Genomic DNA, 22,420 nt, shown 5'->3' with positions numbered 1-22,420 from the left:
TCTGACCTTGTCCATCCCAGTCCAACACCAGCACCTCCACATCAAAAGCATTAGTGAACCAGATGAGTTTTTGGAACAATTGATGATAGTTTTGTGGGCATCGTTACTGGACCTTGCTTTCAATTCCACATTTTATTAATTAAACTTAAATGGGATTTGAACCCTTTGGATTTCAGGTACAGAGACATTACTGCTATTCCACTATGGGGATCAGTTGAGCTGAGTTGGTTGGATGGCTGTTTGGTGTCACCTTTGCATCACATGTGAGGTTACCATGAAAGATTCTGCTCCTCAACCTTTCCCTTCACCTGAGGTGTGGTGACCGTTTGGTTAAATCACTGCCAGTTGTCCCTCTGTAATGAGTGAGCAGCACTACGATCTGTCAAGATTGTGACTTCAGTTGGTAGCAAGGAGGATTGAGACAGGTTCTTGTCAATAAATGGGATTCAGATTTATTCAAAATTATTTTATGGATCGGTACATCAGATAGAGCTAAGGTGTTCTCCCTGAGATCCCTGAGCAAATTAGCTCCCATGCCACTGCTGCCCAGAAACATGAATTTAGGGAAGGCTTATGATTAGAGCCAACATCATTTTTATTCGTCTGTATGCTTTTTAGATTAATTTTTTATTTTAAGCTGCTATCAACAGCTTTTAATTAGATTAGTTGAAGACTCTTTTTGCAGGTACTTTGTGTGAATGGTACAGATTCAGTCCAAGTTAAATAATGGGGAATGCCCAAAGATACTTGAGATTTCAGGTGCATAGATCTTTAAAATGTCATGAACAAGTGTAGAAAATAATCAAGAAAGCTAATGGAATGCTGGCCTCTTTATCTAACAGACTGGACAATAAAGATGTAGAGGTTAGTTACAGTTATAAAAATAACCCTGGTTACACTCCAGCGATAGTAGGAACTGCAGATGCTGGAGAATCTGTGATAACAAGGTGTAGAACTGGATGAACACAGCAGGCCAAGCAGCAGAAATGCTGACGTTTCGGGCCTAGACCCTTTTTCTGAAGAAGAGTCTAGGCCCGAAACGTCAGCCTTCCTGCTCCTCTGATGCTGCTTGGCCTGCTGTGTTCATCCAGCTCTACACCTTGTTGTCTCTGGTTATATTTCACTCTTGGAGTACTATGAGCAGATCTGGGTACCACATTTTAGAAATGCTATACTGACCTTGAGAGTACAGCATAGGTTTACAGGAATAATTCCTGGATTTCAGGGGCTAAGTTATTGCATTGGATTATCAGCCTTGAAACCTGTGGTAAAATCTATAGCATTGGATTTGAAACCACAAACTTAATACTTAGAGGTCAAAGCACTACTTGTTGAGCCATTGTGTTGGCTGCATTGTTGCAAGTAGCGTGCAGTTGTGTCACTGGTGTGGTAAACTCTCTCTACCCTCTAGACCCTCTTGCTTCTTTCTGTTGTTTAGGTAACCTTTGACAATTCCTGAGACTGCAGATTACATTATTGAAAACAAAAAAGGAAAGAACAAAGATAGAGTGAGGCTGTTGATTTGCTTGCTGAACTGGCCTTGCCATGTGAGGTAACGTCATCAGTGAGGCCTCCGATGAAGCAATGTTGTTCTACTCTGCTTGGAATTTATACTGTCTGGTCCATTATGTTGAGTTGTATTATTTCCAGTTCCATTCTGTGTGGATTTGTATATGGGCCCAATTCCATGTGTTTGTTGATTGCATTATTGGTTGAGAACCGTGCCTCTAGGAATTTCCGTGCTGTGTACGTTTGGCTTGGCTTGGGCTAGGGTTACTTGGGTGCAGTTATCCCAGTTAAACTGATGACCTTCATTGTCCGAGTGTACTGAAATTAGGGAAAGTTCATCATGTCATTTTGCTGCTAGCTGATGTTTGCGTATTCCGGTGGCTAGTTTTCTTCCTGTCTGTCCGTTGTAATGTTTGTGGCAGTCGTTGCATGGTAGTTTGTAAAGTATGTTGGTTCTGCATGTCGCGAGTATGATGTCTTTAACCCTAGTGAGTGTTTGTCACAGCTTGGCTTGGGCTACTATGGTCACATTGTCCCAGTTAAACTGATGGCCTTCATTGTCTGAGTGTGCTGATATTAGGGAAAGTTTGTCGTGTGCTACTCATACAAGCCCACAGCCATAGAAATGCACGGGAATTCCTAGAGGCATGGTTCTCAACCCATAATGCAATCAACAAGCATATAGAATTGGATCCCATTTACAAACACGTACAGAATGGAACCAGAAATGACACAACTCCCCATAATGGACTGGACAGTATAAATCCCAAGCGGAGTAGAACAGCATCACTTCATCGGAGGCTTCACTGATGATATTACCTGGCATGTTGACAAACTTCTGAATAAAATCAAGCCAGCTTGGCGAGCAAGTCAACAACCTCACCCACAAGCCGAGTTACAAATCTCTGCAAAAACCTTAAAGTGACATATCGAGACTGCACTAGCTTCTGGATATTAACACAGTACTCAATATATCTGCTATATTTGTGTGTTCACAGTATTTGCTTTGTTCACATTCCCTGTATCACAGTTTTACCTAAAATTTCATTATCTGAGTAGATGTTATTTATGATTTCCTATTTTCCTTGCTTTTGCAATTGTTGAGAAGTTCATCCTGGTACCCTATTGAAATTGCAGTGCTGATTTTGCATGCTGTGTTGTAACATAAAATTAAGACTCTAAAGTGATTCCAGAAGACAGGATCAACACCTATCCCGTGGCTTTAATTTCCTGCATCTCAAAGCAAAATGCTGACAATAATAGAAGTTGCCACAGCCACCATTTTCTGCTGTTTTATCTTGTGTGAAATTGAAATTCTCCAAGGGATAGTGTTCTGAAGCATGGCATTTTTTGGATGCATTACTACAGAATCCCAGGAACCCATGTCAGGCCTGACCTTGGAGTTCTTGCTACCCACAGCATGAGCGCTCAAAAGAATGAGAGCAGAAGAAAAATTATAGTTTACACAAATGAATGAAATGGCACATTTCAGTATGTGTCCAAAACAGATGCGACTCAACCCAATTAATTTACAGATTCAACAATCTATCGATTTGTTGCATACAATGTTTGCACGTTGTTGGTTCTATTAAAAAATAGTCCAGAGCTTGGGCTCAGTGCCCGTATATTCTCTTACTGAATGAACAGCAGCTCAGTCACATCACATTTCTGAGTAATGTGTGCACTGCTCAACTAATAGAGACCAATACCACATTTCTTTTTTTTTCGAAGATAGTGCTAAACGAAGTCCTCTTTCAAATATCATTCATGGTCCTTTTGAACTTTCTTATACCCCTTTCACTGAGCCTTGACTCGCCAAATATAAACAAAAAGTATGTGAGTGTTTTTTAATAAGGGCTTCAAAAACTGGATGTGTCAGTGGTTCGGCCAGCTTTCACAGTAAATAATGTAAGTGTGGAATATCCTCAGATTAACTTCTGTTTGTCTTGAATTATCTGATCGCAGCTCCAAAAGCTGTAGGTGTCCAACAGTTGGTTAGCACGCATCTATGTAACAGGATCCATGCTTTGTTACTAGCCTGTGATATTTGCAGAAAATGTACGAATGAACCTTTGATAAGAACCCTGATGCTCTCTGGTCAGCTAACCTGCAAGCATTTGTAATCTTGCCTTATGGCAGACGTTACTTCCGTGGCCTTACACATATCCCTGGAACATCTGGACAATGAGTATACCTAAGTCGGATCAGCACAGGCTTGGAGGGCCAAAGAGCTTGTTCCTGTGCTGTAATTTTCTTTGTTCTTTGTTCTAAGTCGTGCTCCTTTTTATTGACTGCAACTCCACTTTCAACACCATAATTCCAAGCAAATTTATTTCCAAACTCTGAGGGCTAGAACTCTGCTCCCTACTATGTAATTGGATTCTCAAATTCCAAACCAACAGACCGCAATCAGTAGGAACAGGTGACAACATCTCCTCCACGATAAATCTTGACACTAGTGCCCAGCAAGGCTGTGTATTCAGCCCCCTACTATACTCCTTATACACACGCCTGGCTACATTTGTAGCCAAATTCTTCACTGACTCCATTAACAAGTTTGCAGATGATACCACCGTTGTAGGTCGGATCTCAAATAATAGCAAAGTGGAGTACAAGAAGGAGATAGGGTGCTGAACAGCATGATAGAAAGACAACAGTCTCTTCATCAATGTCAGCAAAACGAAGGAGCTGGTCATTGACTTCAGAAAGTGGCGTGGAATGCACACCCCATTTGCCTCACTGGTGCTGAAGTGGAGATGTTCAAGAGCATCGATTTCTTGGGAGTGGCGATCACCAACAATCTGCGCTGATCTACCTACACTACAGTCAAGAAAGCATATGCAATGTCTCTACTTCTTCAGGAGGCTAACGAAGTTCAGCACATTCTTAAAGACTTACAAGGCCGAAAGAAATTCCAAAAACTTGTGAACGCAGCCCAGTCCATCACGCAACCAGCCTCCCATCCATTGACTTCTCTATATCCCGCTGCCTCAGGAAAGCAACCAACATAATCAAAGACCCCTGCCACCCCGTTATATTCTTTTCCACCCTCTTCCGTCAGGCAGAAGATATAAAAGTTTGCATACGCATATGAACAGGTTGAAGACAAGCTTCTTTGCTGCTGTTATCAGACTCTTGAATGGACCTTTTAAATGTTAATGTTGGTTTGTCTCTGCACCTTCTCGGCAGCTGTAACACTATCTTGCGCTCTGTTCTCTTACCTTGATACACTTGTATAATACTATCTGCCTGTAAAGCATGTAATAGAATGCTTTTCACTCTACCTTGGTACATGTGACAATAATAAATCAAATCAGAAGTGAAAAATAGGCACGGCACAATATCAGAATTTTCTTCACTAATGTAAATCGGCTTGAGTCACCTACTTCGGTATACCTTCTTACTGCTATCGCTGTGATCTCAGATGTCCAGTAGGGCATCAGAAATGTCAAAAACTTTTTAAAATATGTTCTGACGTCTTTCTGTAGCTCTTTTGACACTACAGCACTAACCCATTATCTATTAACTTAACTTTTACGATATTTTGGCTTCGTTCCATTTCTTCCAAAAGGCTGTTTAAAGTGAGAATCTTGCTAATCTGTACCTGTTCTTGTTTCTTTCTGAAATTAGTCTTTCTCCTTGTACAGAAACAAAAGTATACGTAGCAGTCTTCACCCATATCAAACTTCAATTAAAGGCATTGTAAAGAACAGCAAATTGTAAGGTCATTTACATTGTCCAAGGTGTGGGGTCTAGAGGGCAAAGTGTTCTGTGAACTGTTAAGTTAAAGGCCGAGTTGTCCAGAGCTAATGACAAAAGGGACAATTTGAAGGATCAGTTTTAATGAAAAACAACCAAAGGAAAATAGAGACTCAAGATGAAAGAAACAAAATAGTCACTCTCAGGAACTCAAAAATATATAACCTCCATGTGACCAGAGACATTCCTGAGATAGATTAGAAAACTTCTTTGCACTTTCCCCCAAAGCCTATTATCACTAAGTAATTGTCTGATATAGTAAAGTAATTTATAAAATGCCCAGAAAGCAATTACAACATAGCGGTTTTCAAGTACAGTTTCACTCTTTATTCCAACCAGCTAGTGATTACTACTGGATAGTTCTGCCTTTCCACACAGTGGAGATTCTATGATTTTCTTCACTTATTTCCTGATTGGACTCATGGGGTGCTGACAATAATCCAGTACCTTCTTGGAAGAGCTTAGTTGGCCAAAATCAGCAAGTGATTTGATCGTAGGGTTTTCATATCCAAGACTATTTCACCTCATTTCACCTTACCTCACCTTTTATTTACCCATATGTCCAGTGTGCAATTTTACACTGTTTTGCAGCAAGCAACAGGAGTGGTTGCATCAGTGTTGGCTTGGTAAAAGTACTTTTGCCTGTGAGCCATAATGTTTGGGTTCAAGCTGTATTTGAGGACTTGAATGCATAACTGAAGCTGACACTTCACTGAAACATTGTTAGAGTCCTGTCTTTTAGTGGGGTAATGTCTTTGGAATCAGACATAAAACCAAGGCCTTTTTTAACCCTGCGGGTGTGTCTGAGACCTCCCATAGTCAGTTTAACAAAACCTGAGAGACCTTGCTGGAACCTGTTACTGGGGACAGTATGCATGTGCACTTACAATGAGCAGATTAGTTAGAATGGATTTTTGAAAAGTAGGCCATGATTGACAAATCACTGAATATTTTGAGACAGTTAGTGTATGGTGGATGGGAAACAGGATGCTCTCCTTCCGGTATTGTCTATACAAACTTCCCCAAAATCAAATTGTTATCAAATACCATCAAAAACCTCTCAAATATCTGTCAGCTGGTAATTTATTTTATTGTTTTTGTAGCACCTTGCTGTGAGCATTTGGACGTAGCATTTGTCTAAATAAGTAACCACACTTCAAAAGTAATTAATTAACAGTAAGTATTTTGGAATATGATAGACTCTGCGTGGACATAAATTTGCTTATTCTTCCCTATCTAAATTAGATAAGATTTAACTGGTTTCTGCAATTGGCTTCTGGATTACGCCTGACGGGGGATCTGGCCATGTGCTTCCAGTTAACCAGTATGACCACTATCAGGAAGCTCCCTTTATGTATGTAAGATGAATAAGATCCAGTTTGGTTACGATGAAGCACTTCAGCTGATTAGCTTGCTGACATTCAGTGTGAAACATTTGGGTAAGGTGCTAGAATAGCTGGCATAACTGGAACAGTATCCAAGGAAGAGGTATGACTGAGAAGAAAAAGAATGTTGAATTGTATTCGCTGTTCACAGTGTAGTCTCCTCTATATTGGGTAGACCAAACACAGATTTAGTGATAGCTTTGCAGAATGTCTCCATTCATTTCACAGACATGATTCTGCTCTTCCGCTGGCCTATCACTTTTAATTCTCTACCTTGCTTTTACACTGATGTCTAGTCCTCAGCATGCTGTAGTGTTCCACTGAAGCTCAATGCTAACTTGGGAACAACACCTTATCTTTGAATTTGAAACTGTACAGCCTTCTGGACTCAACGTTAATTTCCAACAATTTCAGACTGTTATCTCTGCCCCCCCCCGCCATTTTGTTTCTTTTTCTTTGCATAGATCAGTCTTAAATTTATTTTCCATGGTCTTGTTTTCTGAAGGTAGTCATTTGTTATTCTTTCATTCACACCGCTGGGTCCATAGATTTTGTTTCTTCTTTGTTTCATTATCACTCCCTTTGATTCTGCTGTAGCAATTTTTTTGTCATATAATGTCTCCTGTCTTGCACCCTTTCGCAAATCTCCATTTTATTATTTGTGCACCCTCCCCCATTTTATTTCCTTAAGAGCTGCTACATTTCTAACTTTACCAAAACTCTACATTGCAAGGAACACCAACTCCTTGACATTTCCTCTTTCCTCACTTTGGATCATGATCCCAAAACTGACCATTATTTCCAGGTTTTTTACTGACCTCATCTCCACAAATCATCTCGAGAGTTTCCCACATACTTTGCATCTCTTATTTTCTGTACAAACCTCTAAGGCATTCATGCGATGAAAGGCATCAGCATGCTGATCAGTGTGCACAGACCCTTGGAGCAAAGGTGTGGGGACATTGCTTGGAGGGAACTCTGCATCCCACCTCATACTCCCTAAATGCTGAAACGTCTAGTTTCTTCCTTCTGGTTGACCCATTGTTTCAGCCCATTTCTGCCCCACTGAATTTCTTTCTTATCTTAAACCTTCTGTTCTGGCCACCTCCACTGAAGACGCTTCTTCTCTCATCATTTCAAATGTTGCCTGTACGTTAACTCTGTTTCTGTCTTCACAGTTGCTGCCAGACCTGCTGAGTTTCCCCAACATGTTTGACTTTTATTTTGGGCATCGAACTTCTCCTAGGTCTGTTGAATGGCCTGTTAAACTGCTTCTGTGTCCATCAGTACTGCAAAACTGCTAAGTAATACCAGTGTCGACCAGTTGGGCTGAATGGCTTGTTTCTATGTGAATTCTAAGTGTTTCCCTCCCGTACATAGAAATCAATTTTAGTGTCACAGCTGTTGAAAATATGCGGTTTAGTAGCATTTCAGTTCAGATTGTGGATGCTGGAGCCCACTAACGTATAGCCAGCTAATTGAAGAAATATTTGCAGTTGAAATAGCATAAAACCAGTCCTTGAAAACACCTGTGTGTTATTATATAAATGACACACAGAGATACATTTCAGGTGCATGATGCATCCCAGTGGGGTTGAAGACTGAGATGTCATTCATTCTTTGCTTCCAACTCACTTAGCTTAACCATTTTACACTGAATTTTCTATGATATCCTAACTGTGTTAATCATGTAAGGACTGTGAAATTCTCTTAAATGGTGTCAATGCCCTGATATTTGACTTGAAAGCTGTCAGTGCAATTGCATTCAAATTGATGTCTCACCTGTAATAATCTCAGGGCTTAGCTCCCACGTGTCTTTCTCCACCCCAAAAAATGTGGGTACCACATGTATCTTGTTTATCATTAAAATCAATATTGCTAATTTCAGTTTGTAATTTGGGATGATAATGTTAATGAGTCTTGTGTATAAGGTACCTAATTTTCTGTTCATCTGTCACCTATCTAATTATGGTAGGTGTTGATGATCACATCAGACATCGAGCAGATGGCCTGGGTCTGATGTAGTATGGTATATTGTAACAATGTGGCATTTTTCCATCTACCATGGGTGTACGCAGACCACCTTTGAATCACTCTGATGCCCACAGTTCAAAAGCCAAGGCTCCAAAATCCATCCTTGTTTTGGCCTGTGTCTTCTGTGTTTCTCACCACTCCCTCTCAGCTTGGTAAGTGTGAAATGCTCAATATGAGTTCTCACCACAGAGCACCTGCTCACTGCTGCCAAAAGTCCTTTGGTAAATATTTAACAGCCGTAAATAGGACTATCATGCATTCCAGTGACATGAGCCACCAAAATCAGCTCATGTTTTACTGCGACTGTATTGAATCTACTTCAGTAGCAAAATCTTCTGTCCTGTTCAGTATCCTTGAGGCCATTCTCTTGCCACAGGATGTATTTTTTATCTCTCAGGACTAATTATTCAGTGTTTTAGCCATAGTAATCCAGCACATAATGTTGTGGTTAAAACATATGGGTCTGTGTTATAAACTTTTTAGATGTTCAACTAATAGGAGAATAATTGATTCATTAGAGGGAATTTTGAAACAATGTAAGGTCAGATTACTTTGGAACGTGAGATGTAATTACAGCATTCTGTTTAATGGTTGGAATTATTGCCTTGAATTGATTTTTATTTTGCAATTTTCTTCTCATTTCTGATAAAGGTGCTGTTTACCAGTGGTTAGGTATCCAGTAATTGTCTGTGGACGTGACCGTATATGTGGGTTTGTTATTTGACTGTGGAAAGCCTCACTGCACATCATACGTGTGTACTTCAACAGTCACCTGATGCACATCAGGAGTAGGATTTTTTTTTTCTCTAATATTCTAAGAGATGGTGAGATTAATAATACCTTATTTTCACCCTAATTCAGTGGAGACATGAAAGATGTAACACATCTTCTTATGTTTTCTTCCCTCTTCCTTGGAGATGGTCTTAATGTTTGCCAGGCTAACAGCATTGTTAGTCAGTTGCCATTTTTCATATAAACTTAGAAAATGAATGTCCAGGTGAAAAATGTCTTAGCTTATTCTGATCTTACTTTGGTCTCATGTCTGTCCATTTATACTTTTCTCTGAGGGATCAATTATTTCGCTAAATCAGAGAGATTTGTTTTTGTGATATCCTGAAGAAGTTGAGTTCTCAAACTTGTATGTTTCTGTAATGTATCCCTCTGGGTGTTGAATTTTTGTTTACAATTAACTGCTGTCTAGGAAAGACTAGGACGATGCCACTGTTTTCTTGAGGTATGATGAATAAGTTCAGTTCACTCTCTAGGTTTTTGTCAGACTCTAATTCAGTGTTAATTCTGGAACTTAATGAGTGTTGATTGCTGCCTCAAGCACTGTGTACAATATTACCCTGGCAAGCTTTCTAAGGTACAGTAATTGAGGCCTCAACTGGCAAAACATCTGTTGTGGAAATGTGAAAGTCTCCTGTTGTGGGCAGTGCCAGCCATTTGAACTTGTCAAACATTATTTTTCTTGAGGCTCCGCAGATGCAGAGAATTTAACATTCTTTGCTTTTCAATTTACATATTTGTAATAGGTTGAGTTAACTTTCCATATCCTGAGCTAAGCAGCCACCAGATAGGTATTTTGTAACACACTGTAATACACTGTGAATCACAGTTTAATGATGCCAGGTTAAGCCATTTAGGACTGAGATGATAAATTTCTTCACCCAGAGGTTAGAGAGCCTATAGCATTCTCTATCACAGAAAATGGTTAAGGTCAAAACTTTGAATGTTTTCAAGAAGGCATTAGATATCATTCTTGGCCTTTGATCGCTTTAGCCTAATGAGGAGAAAGCTGGAGCAGGGTACTGAGTTAGATGATCAGCCATAATCCTATTGATGGCAGAGTGAGCTCAAAGGACTGAATAGCCTATTGCTGCTATTTTCTGTTTCTTTTCCATGTGGTTATTAAACTGTGATTACAAGCCATTTTCACAGTAATGATTGTCAATTTCCCGTTGATGACCATTTAAATCAGGTGTGTCGATTTGACATTGGAAAAGATGTGACAATTTACATTGCTTGTCTCTCTAGGCCATTCAGCATTAATTCATAAATCAACTCTGAAAGTACAAATTCCACAGAAAATACGGATGGAAAAAATTAAAAGTAGTGCCAAATAAACAATAGTTTAAGACAGACATACCCAACTGATAGAGTCAGTGTTGGACTCCTTTACTAAATATGGCTATTTAGCTCCCAACTCATGCCAGGGTACTCTTATGATTTGCTGGCAGTCAGCTTGAACAACTGAGAAATATTTACTATTCCTTTGGAGAGATTCTCCTTTTAACCTCATTTAATTGAGCTAGCACTTTACAATGTAAGTTTTATATGTCCAGCATTTTGATCACTCAAGTTCCAGGTTCTGCCATAGTTTCTGCTCTGGCAGTGCATGATGAGGTCTGTAAACAGTGTGGATAAATCCCATAAAATGTGGTATCTTCAGTTTCCTCTGTGGTATTTTAACCTCTTTTCCCTCCCTCTCACCGGAGAACAATAACTTGAATTTAGATCTCCTTTCATAGGTGATGGTGTCATTGTGTCCATCATGAGAATACCGACTGATACAAAGTGAAAACCAGGAAAAGCTACAGTCAGCCACAGCAACTCTTCCCCAGCCTCCCCCAAACTTCCTTAGCTGTGATGCTAATCCTGCTCTCCCTTGCTGGTTGAGATCAACATGGTTTGTTGTTAGATGCCATCTTACTCCATAGTCCTTTTAGCCAACAAGACCAAGGGAGAATGAGATGTCTGCCAGCCATTCTGAGAATATTGCTGAAGTTGATTTTAAAAAATGAATATTAAGTTTTCAACAAATAAGATGTGATGTATTTAAAGTCATTTTCTCCTTGCTTATGACATCATAAAGGTGATGTTACCAAACATGTCTCTGGAATTATGCTGTCACTATTCACAACTATGAACCAAATGTTTGTGGGTTTTGTTATGAGTGCAGGAGAAGTATTTGTTTTGAAAAGGACCTAGTAAGAATAATAACTTCCCTTTGCTTCAGCGTGGGAATAATTTAAATGTAGAAACTATATTGCACGTTAGTTTCTGGTATAGAATGCAGTTTGGTCAACTTGAGTGTTATTTAGCTTCATTCTGTTTGTCAGCCGAATCCAGCATTTCCCTTGTTGTTTTGGGCCAACTGCTTGCTTCGCTGATGTTGGTCAGCCCGATGTTGATTCTGTATGGGGGATCTGAATTTAGAGTCAGCATGGGAATGTGAAAAAATATTCTCCCTCCTGTTCACACTATTTATTCCATAGAAGGAATGGCATTACAGACAACAACATCTCATCTGCCCCATCCAAGTGCAAATGGTTTCAGCAATTAGCCTTTACAAAGATATCTCATTTAATGCATAGTTTGTTGTACTGTTTCCCAGACACTGAAATCAAATCATTTGTTTACAAAGTTTAAATACTTTGACCTCCTCACTGTTCCAAACCTCAGCAGTGCAACATTCCCCAGGGTTTTGCATTTGGATCTCAGTTTGTTTTTTCTGGAGGCCCAGAAGGGGACACATTTTGTACAAATATCAATCCTGGGAAATGGACATTTATTCTTTTCTCTTCCCTAACTCTTCTGATAAATATAATCCAGTCATGCACCGAACATTAAATGAAGCGTAAACATCTTTGCATTGTTTCAGCGATGTATTTCATACCCAAACCATCAACGTAAGTCTCTAATTTATGAGATTGCTGTTAATGACAGTGACTCCCTTTGAACTATGTTTTGGAACATTGCATAAGACATAGGAGTAAACCACTTGTCCCCTCAAGCCTACTGTGTCATTCAATAAGATCTGATCCTGGCTTCAAACTCGTATTTTCATGCCTCCTCTCTGTAATCCTAGAGTTCCTGTCGTTAAAGAATCTGTTTATCTCAGCCTTAAACGTATTCAATGACCCACCCTCTATTGCTGCCTGGGATACAGAATTTGAAAAATCATACCCCATGAGAGAAGAAATTCCTCCTCATCTCAATCTGAAACTATTTCCCCTAGTTCCTCATTTCCCTACAAAGGGAATAATTCTGTCAAAATATTATGTTTCAAGAAAATCACCTTTCTCAACCATACCCAGGTATAAACCATTTGAGCTTTCTTTAAACTGTCTCCCATGTAAGAATGTGTCTATTCAAAAGAATTCTTGTGACTCAGTAGTAGCATCCCGACCTCTGATTTAGGAGGCCTGGCTTCAAGACCCACCTGCTCCCGTTGAATGTAAAAGCACCTCTGAATAGGTTGGTTTAGAAATACCTGTACCTCTTCTGATAGGAAATTTGTGGTTATAGGTTGAGATGCAGTTTGGGCACCTGCACTAAGGGACTCTGTATAAGACTTCACTTTTTGAAGGATTTGCAGGGAAAATCTTCAGTCTGGGATGGATTTCATTCCAGGCCATATAAAAATGAACACAGTGTTCTGACCTTATCAATCCATTTAGCTAGTAGAAAATAACAAATGCATTCAATGAAATCGTGACAGCAAAATAATTTCATCCCCACACGTATGCTGATGCAACAAAATTGGTAGTTCGGATTGCTTCTTCAGTGTGTTACCATAGTTACATGCCATCTGCCAATGCAATCGAATAAATGGATTGCAAGTTCCAATATGTTTTGCCTGATGCTGTCTCAAATTTCTGATACAGTAAAATGCCGTTCATTATATGTTCCTTATGTTCTAACTTAAATCATATCATCCATTTAGGAACATAAGAGCAGGAATAGACCATTCAGCCTGCCAAGCCTACTCAGCCATTTAATACCGTCATGAATTATTATCCAATTCCATGTCTTTTTCCCTAGATTATCTCTATATTCTTTTATGTCACTCATTTTTATCAATCTGTCAAGTTCTACTTTAAACATCCTCAATGATTGAGATCCCACAGCCCTCTGTGGTTTAGAATTCTAAAGCTTCACAGCCCTCTGAGTAAAGTAATTTATCCTCATCTCAGCCCTAAGTGACATCCCTGTTATTTTGGAATGATGTACCATGGTTGTAGATTACCTAAGCAGCAGAAACATCCTATTTGTGTCTAATCTGTCTACCTCTTTTCAGTAATTTGTAAATTTCCATCAGATCACCTCTCATTATTCAAAGCTTCAGAGAATGCAGGCCTAGTTTTTACAATCTTTCTTGATAGGACAGTCTCACTATTCCCAGAACTAGTCTGGTGGTCCTCTGTTGCACTCTGTTGTAAGACATTAAGATGTAGGGAGCAGAAATAGGCTATTTAGCCCACTCTACTATTCAATGAGATCATGGCTGATCTGATAACCCACTTCCCTGCCTTAGCACCATAACCTTTAAATGCCTTCCTACTAAAAATCTGTCTATCTCAGCTTTGAATATGCCTAATGACCCAGCCTCTACAGATCCCTGCAGTAAACAATTCCACAACTCATTACCATCAGAAAAGAATTTCCTCCTCATCTGTCTTAAATGGGTGACCCCTTTCTCTGAGAAAAGTCCTCCTGTCCTTGACTTTCCCACAAGGCTAACTTGCCGCAATAATATTCTGCTTAATCTGCGCACACTTTTCAAGGCGCTGTACAATTGAAGTAAGACTCCAATACTGTCCTTGTGATAAAGGCTAACAGGCTCAATGGTTACCATTGCTACCACACAATGCCAGGGACCCACATCTGATTCCAGTGTTGGGTGACTGTTTGTGTGGAGTTTGCACATTCTCCCCGTGTCTGTGTGTGTTGCCTCTGGGTGCCCTAGTTTCCTCCCACAGTCCAAAGATGTGCAGGTTAGGTGGATTGTCTGTGCTAAATTGCCAATAGTGCTGAGGGATGTTTAGGTTAGGTGGGTTAGACATGGGAAATGCAGGGGTAGGAGAATGGGTCTGGGTGGGATGCTCTTTGGAGGAGTGGTTTGGACTTGTTGGGCCGAATGGCCTGTTTCCACACTGTAGGGATCCTATGATACCAATAACCGTTCTAATCTCTTGATGCACACACATGTTACCCTTCAGTGCTTTAACAATGAGAACATCTGGGTTCTCTTGTAACGTCTACACTTTCTAATCTAATCTAATCTAATTCTAATTTGCACATCGGTTCTTCCAACCAAAGTGGATAATTTCACATTTTTCCACATTATCTTCTATCTGCCATGTTCTTAGCCAATCACTAAGTCTATCTAAACATTCTCAAAGTTGCTTTTCCCAGAGCACATTTCCCATCCAGCTTTGTGCCATCTATAAACTAGGAAACATTACATTTAGTCCACAAATCCAAATCTTTGATATGTATTATAAATAGCTGGGGTTTAAGTACTGGCCCTTGTGGTATCCCACTCATCTAGCCTGCCAACCTGAGAATGATCATTTATTCCTGCTGTCTGTTTTCTGCCTATAAGTCGATTCCTTATATTACCTCCTATCCCATATGTTTTAATTTTACTGACCATCTCCTGTGTGGACCTTTTCCTGGCCTTGGTTTATTGACAACGATAAAGCTTTGTATTGTGGTGTGATTCAACAATATTCCTTTCCAGTATGTTTCTGGAACATGACAGATGATAGCAATTATCAGTCTGGTATCGGTTGCTTTCAATAATTTTTTCCACACCCAATGAATTCTAAGCTGCCTTGCTGTTATACCATTGTATGGACTGGCACATGAAAATGCCAGAGTGAGTCTGAGTTAACTTGGACTTCTCATTTTGGTGGGGGGCACTCAGCAGTTGAAATTGGTGACAAAAGTTGTGGTCTTTTGCTAATTGATGGCTGCAGTAAAATCAACAATTACAAGAGAATGAAGTGGGTAGGCTTCAAGTTGAGATTTCTGATAACAAACTAAGGAAGAGTGAAGTACAAGTAATTCATAAGGACACTATGACCTGTAGCAGATCCAGCAGTCTGTTTTTGGTTTTAATTTACTTTATTTCTGCCCTGAAATCCCGTGGTGACCGTGACTCATACATAGGTGAATTCCTCAGGTTCTACTAAATCTGCTATTTTTCTCAAATGGCCATTTGTCTTTTATTAGCCTGGACAGTGAATATTGGCAGGCTGTTAAGTATTAATGGATATTAGAGTTGATAGGAATTCTGTTTTCGCCCCACAGCAAAAGATGTGCATGTTGTGTTTGCTGTATCTTAAGGCCATTATCTGAAAAGCTGAATAGACTTCTGCCAGGAACCAGGTGGACGGGGTTGTTAAGAAAGCATATGGTGTTTTGGCTTTCATTAACAGGGGGATTGAGTTTAAGAGTCGTGAGATCTTGTTGCAGCTCTATGGGACTTTGGTTGGACCGCACTTGGAGTGCTGCGTCCAGTTCTGGGCGCCCTCTTGTAGGAAGGATGTGGATGCTTTGGGGGGGGTTCGGGGGGGGTTTGCCGGGGTGCTGCCTGGACTGGAGGGCTTATCTTAGGAAGAGAGGTTGACTTTGCCGGGGTGCTGCCTGGACTGGAGGGCTTATCTTAGGAAGAGAGGTTAACTGAGCTCGGTCTCTTTTCATTGGAGAAAGGGAGGAGGAGAGGGGACCTGGTTGAGGTATACGGGATAGTGAGAGGCGTGGATAGAGTTGATAGCCAGAGACTATTTCCCAGGGCAGAAATGGCTAGCACGAGGGGTCATAGTTTTAAGCTGGTTGGTGGAAAGTATCGAGGGGATGTCAGAGGCAGGTTCTTTGCGCAGACAGTTGTGGGAGCATGGAATGCGTTGCCAGCAGCAGTTGTGGAAGCAAGGTCATTGGGGTCATTTAAGAGACTGCTGGACATGTATATGGTCACAGAAATTTGAGGGTGCATACATGAGGATCAATGGTCGGCACAACATTGTGGGCTGAAGGGCCTGTTCTGTGCTGTACTGTTCTATGTTCTATGTTCTATGATCAAGCAAGGTTCACAGGCTAGTGATGTGTGAATCTGGCTACAATCTTTTTGTTGCTTTTCTATTTTACTCACCCATCAAAGTCCAAGTCAGTGAAACTGTTCGTAGTTACACAGCCTTTTCCTGCAATACTAATTAAGGTCAGTTAACCGTCACAGGATTGAATGTTACTGATCTGTAGTGCTCACACAATGCATTTACCAGTGAAGGAATAGAAGTAATTTAGACTTTTTCTTCTTATTTTTTCCTTCTGATGGTGAATATTAGCAAGGAATTAAGCCCACAGAAAACATAACCCTAACCTTAATCTTAACCTTCCAAACCTGCAACCACTTTCATTTAGAATGACAAGGGCAATGGATACATGAGAACAATCACCACCCACCACCTGCAAGTTTCCATCTAAGCCACTTACCAACCAGATTTGGAAATATATCACCTTTCTCATGCTGAGAATGGGTCAAAATCCTGGAACTCTCTCCCTAAACATGTTTACAGCGCATGGACTGCAATAGTTCAAGAAGGCAGCTCACCAATGTCTTGTCAAGAGGAGCTAATAAATATTGGCCAAGCCAATGATCCTTATGTCGCATGAATGAATTTTAAAACAAATACCTGATTCTGTCAATTATTCAGGTCCGTTCTTGTGGATTTCTCACATGAATCAGTGGATAGTGACTAGAAGGGAGATTTCCACCTTGGCTTGTTTTGCTGTTCTTAACACAGCAGATTGAGAACAACAGTAACCCGCCAACTGGCACTATACCAAAGTTGGCATGATGTTAGGATGAAGGGCAAGGCATCACTGTTCTGCACAACTCAAGGTCTTAAAACAAGCTGATTTTCATGGCTTCAGCTGGGCAGAATTGGGGTAGGACCTCTTAGAAAACTTACTGCCCATTCCTGCTGATGCTGCTGACATTACTTCAAGCTATTGCTACAACTAGACAGCCAGAGTATCCATTGCCCATGTTGCTGCTTGTAAGCACTCATTCAGTGTCCGCAGTTCATTCATTTCAGGCCAAACTAGTAAAATAGCTCAGTCCTTTCACTGACAATGTCAAGCAGCTACTGGACCATTCACTGAATGATAAAACCTTCTCGGTTGGCAAACACGGTCTGAATTCATCAACCAATTGTGATGTTGACAGTTGCAGTCTGGCTACCATCTATGAAGGTGTTCTTGTGCTGAACCCTTTCTTATATTGGATAGCAGTTATTTCAAAAAGTATTTCCAGTCCTTGACTTAATTCTTCACACACATCTTTACCTTTCTTCAGTATATTTTATGCAATGCGATGTATGTTGATTTAAATTATGTTCCAATGTAGTTTTTCTTCTAATTTTGTTATGCGTTGTACATTGTGAACTGATATCTACAGTCTGATCACTGTCAAGCAGCACAGTGCCCATAAAGTTCAAATTACTTTAACAGGGCATTAATTGTTAGAAAAGTCATGGAAATTTAGTATTGAGTGACAGGGCAGACTTTTCGGTTGTTTCAACCATTAGCTTATTGAATCATAAAGCACCCTGCTGATGTACTATGGAAAGCACCAGTGCTTTAGTACATTGACAATTGCTTAGATCTAAATTAGAGAGATTAAGATGTGTTTTTGATTTTTTTTCATAATTGCATTTGAAATATATTTCTTTATGCTGTATGAGGAAAACTGTTATGTTTCTGCATAATAACGTAAGTTTTGTAGTGACGCCAAATTAACACTCTGGCCTGATATTGCTTTGGGCATCTAAAAGTGAGTGAAACCATCAGCAGCAAGGCCCAAAATAGGACAGAACACGGTGATAACCTGGGGTGGAGGGAATTGGCTTGGCACCACCATCCTGTCTACAATCAATCAGAGCAAGGTTGTCCCTGTACCCTAGAGAGGCAGAATCTGAGAGCAGCTATTGTTCCAATCAAAATTCTATCTTTCTCATGCTTCTCCAATTACAGGCTGTTCCCCTACTGCATTTTCTGGTGATTGGCTCACTAGCAGTGAGCAAGTCACTTGGCTTACTGTCCTGTGGCAACCTGGCCTTCTGGGAATATCTGGGATTTTCATCTACTACGATCTGCCAGGGATGCTCATGACCAAATGGAACTAAGAAACAAATGATAGTTAGGTCATAATTAAGGAATAATTTGATGAGCACTTGACTGGGCATATTTGAAGGGGAACAAGTAATCAGTACTGTTGATGTTTGTGAAATATGTGGATGTAAAACTCTGACTAGAAAAGTATATGATAGGACGCAGTCTAACCAGCATTTAACCTCTGGAATTCACCAACCACTGGAGGTATCCAAAAGGAGCCTTGTCTTATGGAATTTTCCAGCAGATGCTGGGTCTTATGCAGACTGAAGCTGCTGGGAGCTGGGCATTAGGGATTTCTGCCACTGGCCAAGCTTTAAAGGGATTAATGCTGCTGGGAGCTGGGTCATAGGGGGATTGCTGTTACCAAGCGTTAGTGGTTTGGGGAGCTAGGTTCAGAGATTGTTGATGTTCCCCAGTCTGAGAAATGAGGCCTGAAGCCAGAGTTTAGATTGGAGTTGGACGGGAGAAGCAGACTGTGAAGGGTTTTGAATGTGGCAGGAGACTGCAGGAGAAAGATGGAAAAGAGGAAGGTAGAAGCATGGGCATAGAAAGCAAGAGGCTGCAAGCATAAGGCATTGGAAAGGACATGGCAGCAAGTATGGAGCAAGAAGGAAGAGGCTGCAGTGGGGACAAGAGGGAGAGGGTCTGTGAGAAGGAATTAAACAGGCTACAAGATGAGGGGGAGCAGAAGGAGGCTCTATGGTGAGAGAGAAGGTTGCAACAGACAAAGAGCAGTTTTCAGAGATTTTAGGAAAACCGAAAAACACTGCAATAATTAATTCATTGCAAATGAATTTGGAGTCTCTTGCTTAAGGCTGCGTGTGTTCAGCAATTTCTACAAAGGGAAAATGTAGTGGATCCTTATTAAATGAATAGCGTGATATTTGTAACCCCTGTCATTCACGATAGAGTGAACTAAAGGTCTGTTTAAAATGGTCTAGGTTTGTGTACATGTAAAGAAACTGTATTCGCTATGACTTTATTAGTCAGTGGAAGGACACTATTAAGCTGGAGAGGTTTCAGAAAATGTTACGAGGATGTTGCCGGGAGTGTAGGGTTAGAGTTATGAGGAGATGCTAGATAGGCTAGGGTGTTTTTCATGAGATGTAGGAGATTGAGAGGTGACCTTTATGTAAGTTCATAATATCATGACGGGTGTAGATAAGATGAATTTGCAGGTGTCTTTTCCCTAGGATGGGGGATTTCAGGGCTGGGAGCTATATCTTCAAGGTGAGAGGAGAAAGATTTTAAAAAGACATGAGGAGCAACTTTTTTGCACAGAGTGATTTGTGTCTGGTGGATTTAGGTACAGGGACAATATTGACTTTGGATAGGTACATGAAAAAGAAGTGTTTGGAGGGATATGGGCAAAGCACACGTTAGTGAGACATGTTTAGTTTGGGATTATGGTCAGCATCAACTGATTGGACCGAACAGTCTGTTTCCCTGTTTCTCTACGTTAAACTCCTCAAATTCTGCTTCTGCATCAATCCAAGTACCATATATGTGAACATATCATCCAATAAACGTGTTCTTGATTCTGAAGTAGTGGCCCATTAAAATCAAAGTGTAGCCTTTGAGAAAATCTTAAGAGCTCACAAAGGAAAATTATTTTGATGTAGGGTCAGGTGGAGCTGTTTAGATAATGTGAACAACCAAGTTGTGTCTGACAAAGCTATGCTTGTGCAATCGGTTCTGCTATAACATGACATTTGTGTTCCTATGCAACTTCACATCATAGAAAATTGCGCTATAGAAGTAACAGAGCCTATGGGAAAAGTGGGGTTAGGGACAGATCACCAAAATAAAATCACTCAAAAACCTAACACAAAGGATAGCACAGTTTGAATAAATGTGAATTTATATCTAATAATGATATAAAAGTAAATTTAACATGCTATCTCGAAAAAATGTCAAGATGGCTTGATGGGGAGGAGATTTTGAGGTTGCTGTATTGTTAATACAGGGGCTGAGGGCCGTCTTCGTCATCGTCGTCATCGTCATCTGCAGTTGTGGTTAGGGCAAAAATCCAGAAGTGGATGGCTGTGGTTCATTGTCTTCTGACTGTTTGTTTCTTGGGGGTTGGCTTAAAAAGGACATCCACATTTTGCTGCTTTGTCCTTTGTCTTCTTTCATGAAGCTGCTCGTAGGATGCCACATAAGAGCTTATTCCACAAACTGCTACCCTGCTGCATTCTGCATTGTAATCTTTGTCCTCTAAGAGCTGCAACTGCTTCTCAATTTCCATCAGGATAGAAGACAAAACAGAAATGGAAAGCTCTCGTTGTACTGCATCCTGGATTTCATCTTCATCTCTAGTTTTCACTTATCCCTCAATAACAAGTTGTTGTAGTTCAGCTGAAGAGAGGTCTTCACAGTTTTTCAGCACTCTTCAACATCCTCACACACCACTGCTTCAAGTCAAATTTGCTTTGCGAGATCAGCACAATGTTCTTTGGGAGCTCCTCAGACAGATCAAAGCCTTTAAAATCTTGAAAACAATCTGGGAGAAGCTTTCGCCAAGCTGCATGCAAGCAGTCCTTACTGACATCACCCTAGGCCTTCTACATCAATAGCATTCTTGATGTTAAAACTCTTCCAAAATTGAAGAACACTGCCCTTATCCCCCTCAGTGACTGCAATCAGCTCTTAAGTGTGCGCCTTCAGTAATAAGCTTTAAAAGTTGCTATTACACCCTGGTCCATCTGTTGAAGGAGAGAGATTGTTTTTGGAGGTAGAATAGGTTATAACCAAAACAAGTTCATGTTTTAGAAATAGTGTTCCCCTATTCTTCAGTCATGATATACCCAATTCATGTTGCCAGAACATGTGTTATAGCTAAACTGACTGTACAATATATTCTATCGTAACCTGCCATTTGGAATGTCTTTATAAAATAGAGCCAAAAAGAATGAAAGCCAAGATGTTTTGCTGAACCAATAGAAAATAATTTGATTCCACTGCAACGTTGGTTTCCAATTCTCAGAAAGAAGTGAAGACTTTGTGGAGACTTGAGAATAAATGTTCTTTGTAGAGCTAAGATGCTCAAAAGGATTTGATGAAGATGGATAAAATTATTGAGGGGTAACTGGAAGAAATAGAAACTGATTTCAGTGGCTGGAGGATTGATAATTCCATAACGCAGACTTCATAGGTTAATTGACAAAAGAACCAGTGGCAACATGAGGGATAACAGTCACACTGAATTGGCATATACCCATTCCTGATATTTTGGTGGATATGAGTTAAAATTAGAGTTAAGAAGAAAATTAGACAATACTTGGAGGAAAAAAAAGGAAATGAATAAGTGATGGGCAAGATGGTAGGGTATATGGATTTCTATTGGAAAAACTGCAATATTATACTCAATGAGCTGCACTGTGTATGCTGCACCGTTCTATTCCAGAGGACCCAAAGCACATTGCGAAGCCACTCAACAAAAGCTATTGAAGGTTAAAAGGACAGGTGGGATAAGGGCTTGTCTCCTTGGGGATGGTCTGCAGTAGTTCCCTTATTGAGGTGTAAATGTCATTTTGGGCAATTCATTTGCCAACCTATTTCTTTCTCACTTGTAGCTTCAGAACATCATCGCTATATATTCTGTTAATTACACCTCACAATGTGGTCTGAAAATAGATTTGGAAGAGCTTAGGTAACTGAGTTGTCTAATACCACATTTGTATCGTGAGGTCTGCAGCAAAACAAGCATTTCTATAATACCTGTAACTTCTTCTAAAAGAAGCAAAACAGCAAATAGATTGCATGCT

General features: G+C 40.2%; 1 protein-coding gene across 5 annotated transcripts in view; it reads left to right on the top strand.

The window, feature by feature from the left end:
- The window catches only part of hmg20a (high mobility group 20A), a 55,702-nt gene that overhangs the window by 1,763 nt on the left and 31,519 nt on the right, over nucleotides 1-22,420 (top strand). The window lies entirely within an intron of this gene.

This window comes from Stegostoma tigrinum, chromosome 36 (genome assembly GCF_030684315.1).
Source record: "Stegostoma tigrinum isolate sSteTig4 chromosome 36, sSteTig4.hap1, whole genome shotgun sequence".
NCBI classification, from domain to species: domain Eukaryota; kingdom Metazoa; phylum Chordata; class Chondrichthyes; order Orectolobiformes; family Stegostomatidae; genus Stegostoma; species Stegostoma tigrinum.
This window is presented reverse-complemented; position numbering and strand designations above follow the sequence as displayed.